Raw genomic sequence first — 7,968 nt, 5'->3', positions numbered from 1 at the left:
TGATTCATTTCTTAATTTCTCAAAAAATAAATAAATAAATAAATAAATAAAAAAATAAAGAAAAATATCAATTTCTTAGAGCAAAAATGTCGCCATGATTGAATAGTCTTTTCTTTGTGGCCTGGAATTTTTCCAGATTAAAAACCGAAACACTAGCATGCAACCATTTTCAATTTTTGCACTATGTCAACGGTGTTTTAATTAATTTCTTCTGTAGTATATTGCATGCCGGAGCCGTTTTTCTTTTTTTTTCCAAGTTTAAAATACGTTCATTACTAGTTAAGCGTTTTCAAATAAGTGTTAATTTCAATACCTTATATTTACCCCTGATATTATTTTAGTTTTACGCTTTTAAATATTACTTTTAAAAAAACTCAAAAAAATTTGGTTTCTTTTTTACTTTCAACTTGTATGAGTTATGCTCTACTGTCATTTTTGCATAATATTTTAATCATCATATTAAACTACAACTCTTGCATGTGTTACTTCCCGGAAAACGCTATATATTTTCTCTTTCTGCTGGAAAGTTTTGTTTAATGAGCGGAAACTTAGCGAAAACGGTGTTTTATCGTTACATATCTTCCGTAATTTGTTTTGCGGAATTACGTTTAGTTAAAATACATGCACATGTGATTTTAATTAAAGTTTTTTTTTTATTACTATCAAATTTTCTGGATAGATTCGTTTGCACAAATTTTTCTAGTTACATGTTTTAAATGATATTTTAATAAAACTAATCTTTATAGCGGAAGAGAAATTAATTTAAAATGTCATGTGATTAAAAAAACTAGAGCGTTAACTTTCATTTTGATTAAAATAATACGTTTAACTGAACAAAGACATCAGTTCAACATTTTTTTTTTTTTTTTGATCAAGGTATAATTTATAAAAGTCTTGAATTCTATCACTTAAAGTTTTTGGAATTGTATTTCTGCAGATTTCAGGAGCATTTTTTTACATCAGTGTAGCTTTCATTTATGGACATGTTTATCGAACACGTGATGAAGGAAAAATGATGAAATATTTCACAACAGTTTAGGACCACCTTTTTTCCTAGGTGTGTGAATTTTTATCAGCATATGAGTGGTTAGAAAATTTTATGCTCCATTTTATTACATTTCGCTACACGACTACTCCATTTTGGTCCCCAAACGGCATTTTTTATAAATTCTTCAAATAGAAAAAAAAAGTCAAGCAAAGTAAACCACAATCGGTTTGCTTGTACCAGCTTTTAATTTATATTTAAAGAAATCACATAAATTACATTTTATGTATTTTTTGAACTAAATGCGTAAAACAATCAGTTTCCTGTACAATTAAGAACGGAAATAAACTATTAAGCTAACGATAGATATGGAGTGAAAATGAAACTAAGCTCTTGATATTAAAGTACTGTTTGTCAGAGTTTGTCGGTTAGTCAATCGATCTAATGTATATCATTTCCCAATGATCCTCCCCCCCCCCCAATTGCTTGGGTGCAACTCCCAACTAACATTAAGGTCACTTAAAAGCGGGAGCACCACCAAACAAAAAAAGAAGTGCCCCCTCCCTTCACCAAAAAAAAAAACTTAGTATTTACTCATTCCCCTTTTTTTTATGTACTCAGCTCGAAGGATTTTTGAAAGTATTTCTACAAATGGAAGGTTAAAACATATCTATAAGTTATTCGAAATTAACCTTAGTAGATGAATTTAATATAAAAATACAACACACAAAACGATCAATAGAGCAAGACTAAAAAAAATTCATCAGTTACATAGACTTTCTGACGCATCAAATTCTATGTATTTCATGGCTAAGTTTTTTTTTCGTTTTTGTTTTTTGGTAGATATTTTTCATTTTCATGTAACTGTTAGTCTTTTTCAATAGATTGCTTAAATACAAGCATTAAATTTCGACAATACTGATTTGGCAGCGTTTGAGCAGGAAATAAACGCTTTGTTGTTTTGAACTGTAAGGCAAATACTTTGAAAATGAGCCTTGACATACCTATAACGGAAAAGTGCCACCTTTATATGGGATTTTCTTAACTTTCATGATTTATACAAAATTACTTTTTTCTCGCTAAAATTTATCCTTTTACCTTAATACTTTAAAATTGGCGAAATCATAATTTCGAAAGGATTTGTGATACGATACATGAAGAATGAGTATTGTTAGATATTTAAAAAAAAAAAAAAAAACCTAAGTTCCATTTGATCATAAATAAAAGCAAAATAGCTCTAATATTACTAGTACAAGTAAAAATACATTTTACGAGGGTTGTACTTATGTAGGAATTTATATTTTTCCCGTGCAAAAGCTTCATTTTTAGTCAGAAAAGAATGACGTACAATTTTCTTACAAGATAAAAATCGAATCTTATAAGAATAGTTTCCTTATTTGAAATATCATTTGGCGATAAAAATATTCTTCACGTGATGCTAACTTGAGAGGAAAAACAAGTTTTTTAAAGGTTTCTATTTTATTCACTCGAAGTTCGCGGAAAAAAGCGGTTTTGAAAATCAGTTCAAGGATTTTTTCAAGTTAACTGACGTGACAGGCTTTTTAAAATAAGTGTGTGTCTGTGTGTGCTTCAGTATTAGTTCTTTCCTACAGAAATGAAATCATGTTGCTGAAAATATTTTCACTTAGGTGAACAAAATTAACAGTACTAAGTCATAGTTTTAAGTTTATTTTTTGATTTAGCTTCTACTCTTCCAAATAAAACGGGTTCTTTTAAATAACTCATTATATGATTTAAATCTTACGTAAAATTGTATTTTATTATACTTTGAGTATTCAGCACTAGTATTTCAAAACCGTATGAGTTCAAACTAAACTCACACGAATTTATTTCTTCATGTGATAACACGTAAATCATAATGAAATTACAATATTAACTTAAAATTGCAACAAAATATCAAAATCTGAAATTTGAGAAAAATAGTCTGAATAAAATGTTACGGGTCTAATATGTCATTTCTCGTCGCAGAGAAATACTATAGCGCAACAACGATGGTTCCGATGGACAACATGAGCTGTTTTTAAGCCATTAATTACAAAATTTGCATTTTTACCACATTGCTATTTGGGGTTTATTAACTTTCCCTTTGCTGTGCTGTTATATTTCTCAGGCTTCTTAGGCTCAGTCAAGAGTATAAACAATAGCAAAGTAAGTTCCCGCCTCTGATCCAAGGCCAAAGGTAGAACTACATGCAATGTATCAACAGCTATTACATCCAGAGACGGCAATTTCGTTCTTGTCGGACTCATCAATCTGTATTAGTGAATAACCGAGCAGCAGCATAACCGATGAATTAGGCTTGCCAGACATCCCGGTTTTTGGTCAAAATACCGGTGTCCCGGACGGTTACTTCACGTCCCGGTAAAAGATAAATTTCATTATAGATGACCAAAGAAGTCTAAAAATAATGAACTGTGAAGGATTATTTAGGATAACTACTTTGTCATTTGTAACATTGACTTGTAAAATAAATATCGAATCAGCTTGTGAGGATTTTTACTACAATTTTAAAACCCAAAAAAGCATTTCTAAAAAAGTCCTAGTCAATTAAAAATACATGTACTTAAATATTTCTATAATTTTTGTTTCTCATTCTTAAGTAATTTATAAATATTAACCTGTAGGAAATGAAATGTTTAAATATTTCTGCTAGTGTCATTTATTATTGCCCCTGGTTTAAGTTCATAATTAGTAACCAATTATTCATAGCGTTGGGAATGAACTATAAGACACTGTGAAAACCAGCTAGGTGTGTGTACTCTTTTGAACATCTTCGACGCTGGAGGGGGGGGGACATTCTCGTGTCCCGGTTGAACATTTCAGAGATCTGGCAAGTCTACCGATGATGGAGGCAGATGTCATCTCATTAAAGTTGGGAGTGCCAACAAACTGGTAAATAAAAGTAAATTTTTCTCACCAGCGAGAATCCGCAGCATGGTGCGGTTGAGCTCGTCAGTTGAAGGTAAAGCTTGGGTATTAAGCAGTAGGTTACCACCACCCGTCAGCCAAGGCGAAGACAGAACTAACGTACAATATACCAACAGCCCGGATCAATCTCTGGATATGATATAACCGGGCTGTTGGTATTTGTATGTAAAAACAATAGTTAATTTGTTAGGCTATTATGTTGAACTTTCATGCATGCTATTTTGTTGTTCAAATACATAAGATATTCTTACAGGAAACATACATAAAACGCAAAGATCGTAATAGAGAACGAGCCCGTATGTGCCAGACATTACGTCCTAGTTTATAGGCCCAAATTTTTTCTGCGTAAGCACATCAGAGCAGATAAGATAGGTTTGCTATTATTTAAGCTGAGTCGCGCTGAGATTGGCAGGAAACAGATGTCAAAAGTTGTGTCAAAAACTGAGTCATTCCATGTCAAGTGAACTCGTCGTCTCTACCCGACCATCTTCGATTTGAACGAAATTTTAGAGGTGCAGACCTTAGATCAGGAATAAAAATGGAGGAATCAAGTCCAATCATTGGCTTAGAAAAAGCTGACCCAACAACCCCAGATAACGTGACTCAACAACAACGAATAGTTGGCACGTTTTGCGTGAAACAAACGAAAAAAACCCGATTTCTTCCAATACTTTGCTTTAAAATCTATCACGTGACTTGGAGTCTTGGTTTCACGAATGAAAGTTTTCGATTCCTTCATTTTATCTCTTCGCAATGGTGCAGACATGCCTTTGAAACTCCCCTATACAAATTTTCAGCTTCCAAGACCCAAATCCTGAGGATCTAGGATCGATATAAAAAAAAGGCGCTCCAAAATGGTGGATCAGCTTTGTGAAACGAATTGTCATGATTAGCACGATTCCCCAAATGGAAGCCATTTTGGATTCCACTTTATTTTTCTTTTTGAGGTATCCTAGATCCTCATGATTTATTTGTGTCTTGGAAGCTGAAAATTTGCATAGGTTAGTTTTAAAGACATATCTGCACCTCTCTAGAACATCCTTCGAATGAGAGATGGTTGAATAATCACGTGAAATGTAATGAATTTATGGTTGTGTTCGACGAACCTCATCGGTAGACCGGTAAGTAACCAGTTACTAACCGCGGCGTTCTATGATCAATCGGTTACCGCAGCGGTTACCATTCTAAGCAGTTGATTGGTTGATTGGAGCATGTGATCATTAGCTGTCACTTGATTAACTAACCGGTCGCTCCCGGTCGTGCTCGTCGAACGCACTCTATGATGTTTAGCTTTTGCAGCAAATTTTACGCACCTTTGCTACCCGTTTATTACCAGAGTCAGCGTGACCCAGTTTAAATAATAACGAACCTTTCTTACCTGCTGTGATGTCCTGAAGCAGAAAAGTTTTGGGCCTTTATACAATGACGTAGGTCTAACCCTCATGGGCTCTGGACTCGAATCTTTCATCTTTTTCTGGGAAGTCTTATAAAAGCAATTACTTTTTCAACCGCCACACTTGTTCTGCTATCCCTTCATTGTAATTTGTTATGCCACTTAGAAATGAGACAGTGAGAAGCAAAGAAATGTAAGTGGACATTTTCAAGTTTTGGGTAAAATGCGTTTAAAGATAAGATCTTAGGTAAAGTTTCAGTGAATTTTTATTCTAAACCATGCTGTACAGCAGCACCTACCAGGGCTACTAGTACTATATCTTAACCCAAGACAAAGGAGAGGTTCACCTACCATTTGCACTGATTATCTCTAAATTTTTAATTTCACCACTTACATCCCTTTGCTTCTCACTGCTTCAAATGTTTTTAACGTGTTTCTTTGTTTTGGCAATTTTTAACCTGCCGATACAAGTTCATGCAATATACCATTTTCATGTAATTTAAAGCGCAATAAACTTTGTGAAACAAGTGTGTTTTCTTTTCTAAAATTATGCACTCCAAAGAGTCAATTGAAACTTTATATTAAGCAGCTTCGTGGAAGAAGATTTAATACTGCGATATGATATTTTTGTAAAGCTGTGTTAAATTTTTCGTCATCGACCGAAAGTACGAATCTCTTTTTATTTCACAAAGTTTGGTTCCATTTAAATGCGGTTGATGAACCTTTTTAAAAAAAAGCATCAATCGACGGAGAAAAGTTTATTTCCCTTTCCTGAATCAGACCAAGTGCCTTGTTGTGACATGTCTTGTGTTTTTGTTGTTCTTTCAAAACTATTTTGAAAAGCTTCTTATTTATAGTAAACTCCTGATTACTGGCGGTCTGATATCCGCGTGTCTTATTTTCACATTTTTAAACTTATGATTGTGCTATAGTTCGCTTTTAGATTTTAAATAATATTTTTTATGTTCAATGATAGAGTTGATGCAATGTAGTAATGTTTTTTTTTTTGTCATAATTTAAAAGTATGTGTGAATGTTATTAATATTTTTTAGCTATTATACACTAAGTATCATTTTTTTCCCTATTATTCGGGTTATACGCTGTTTTCGTTTGTCCACGGTTGCTGTGCCACCCTATTCCACGGCTAATCGGGAGCTTACTGTAGTTTGTCTTAAAAATTCTGAATTTTAGCTCTTCTTCATGAGCAGAATCAATAGACAGTAAAGGATACGTAATAGATTCAACATGTCTCTAAATGTACGGTTCAGATTAGCTCAAAGATCAAGGGTCAATAGGGATAAAAGGAAACATGGAGAAACTGGAAGCAAATTCTATTACCACATTCGCTGTAAGTTTTGGCGCTAAGCTGTTGGTGAGTTAAGATTGGATGATATATAGTAGATGTTCCGATAGTTATAAGTGTTTCCGAACGATTGCGCAGACGTCATCATTGTTAAAGATGACACTAAAAAAAAGTCTTGTGGTGTAACACTTTCCTCTCCAGCAGGTCTGCAAATGCAAAGTAACTGGTTTCAACTCGTTTTACTTGCCATACGTAGGATGTCACTAAACATATTTATTTATTAATGTCACATTCTCAGCTACTTTTAATGTGAAATTCAGATGTTTCTGTTTTTCCCATTAACACTTTGTTAACTAGGATACTAATATTCTAAATTTTGAAGTAAATTTCATTTTGGGGGCATTGTAACATGCATTCAGCTCATAGTTGAAATGTGTAATGATTTCCTTTTTAAATGATTTTATTTTACATTATTTTTAATAACTGAAAAAGTATTACCTATTTCTAAAAACTTTTTATCCGATCCAATGCCTTGTTTGGAAGCTTTTTTTTAATTTTAGATTATTAATATGAATATCATCAATAGTAGTTTTATCGGAAAATGATGTTTTCTAGATAAGACGTTTCCAAAACAAATGTAATTCAATAGTTTTTATAGGCAAAATTGACAGAGTTGGATAGTACTCTATGAATCGTAAGAAACCAGAGCAATTTTGCTTTATACTTTGAGATCGATATAAAATAAATATATAGCTATAACTTTTCATTCTGGTCTACAAAAAATATGTAACTAGTTTATACTGATTTTACTTGCCATGTGGAAAGTTACTTAAAACATTTATGTTCGATATTCACTCTCCCATACATTCAGCTAAGTTGTTTCCATTTATTTAGATAAACTGTATCCCATAAACTGAGGTAAAGTGAAACCAATAAGTCTTTAATGTAGGACGGACAGGTGCACTTGTCCGTTTTCGAACTTTGTGTACCTTCATTCTTTTATGCACTGATACAGGGGTTTGTTTTTATAACCTCGAAACAGCTGTTTGAAGAGTTTTTAAAATATATTTAGGGTAACGGTACCAGTAATAACAGACATGCTTAAGACATCGCTTTCAAGTTAACTCATTTTTCTGAGCCTTTTAATGTATTTCGACTTTTGAAACTATTTCTCTCATGCAACTAAATCTCATCTAACGTTTGGCCGCTTCTGGATCCTTTGTTAGTGAATTCTATTTGTATTTGCTCAATTTTGAAAAAAGGTCCGACCCCCAGTAACAGACACCGAAAATTGTGATGATAGCCAGTAACAAATAAGATGAGGAAAGGATGAGTAAT

The sequence above is a fragment of the Uloborus diversus genome, chromosome 2, assembly GCF_026930045.1.
Source record: "Uloborus diversus isolate 005 chromosome 2, Udiv.v.3.1, whole genome shotgun sequence".
Classification (NCBI taxonomy): domain Eukaryota; kingdom Metazoa; phylum Arthropoda; class Arachnida; order Araneae; family Uloboridae; genus Uloborus; species Uloborus diversus.
Note: the sequence above shows the minus strand (reverse complement) of the source record.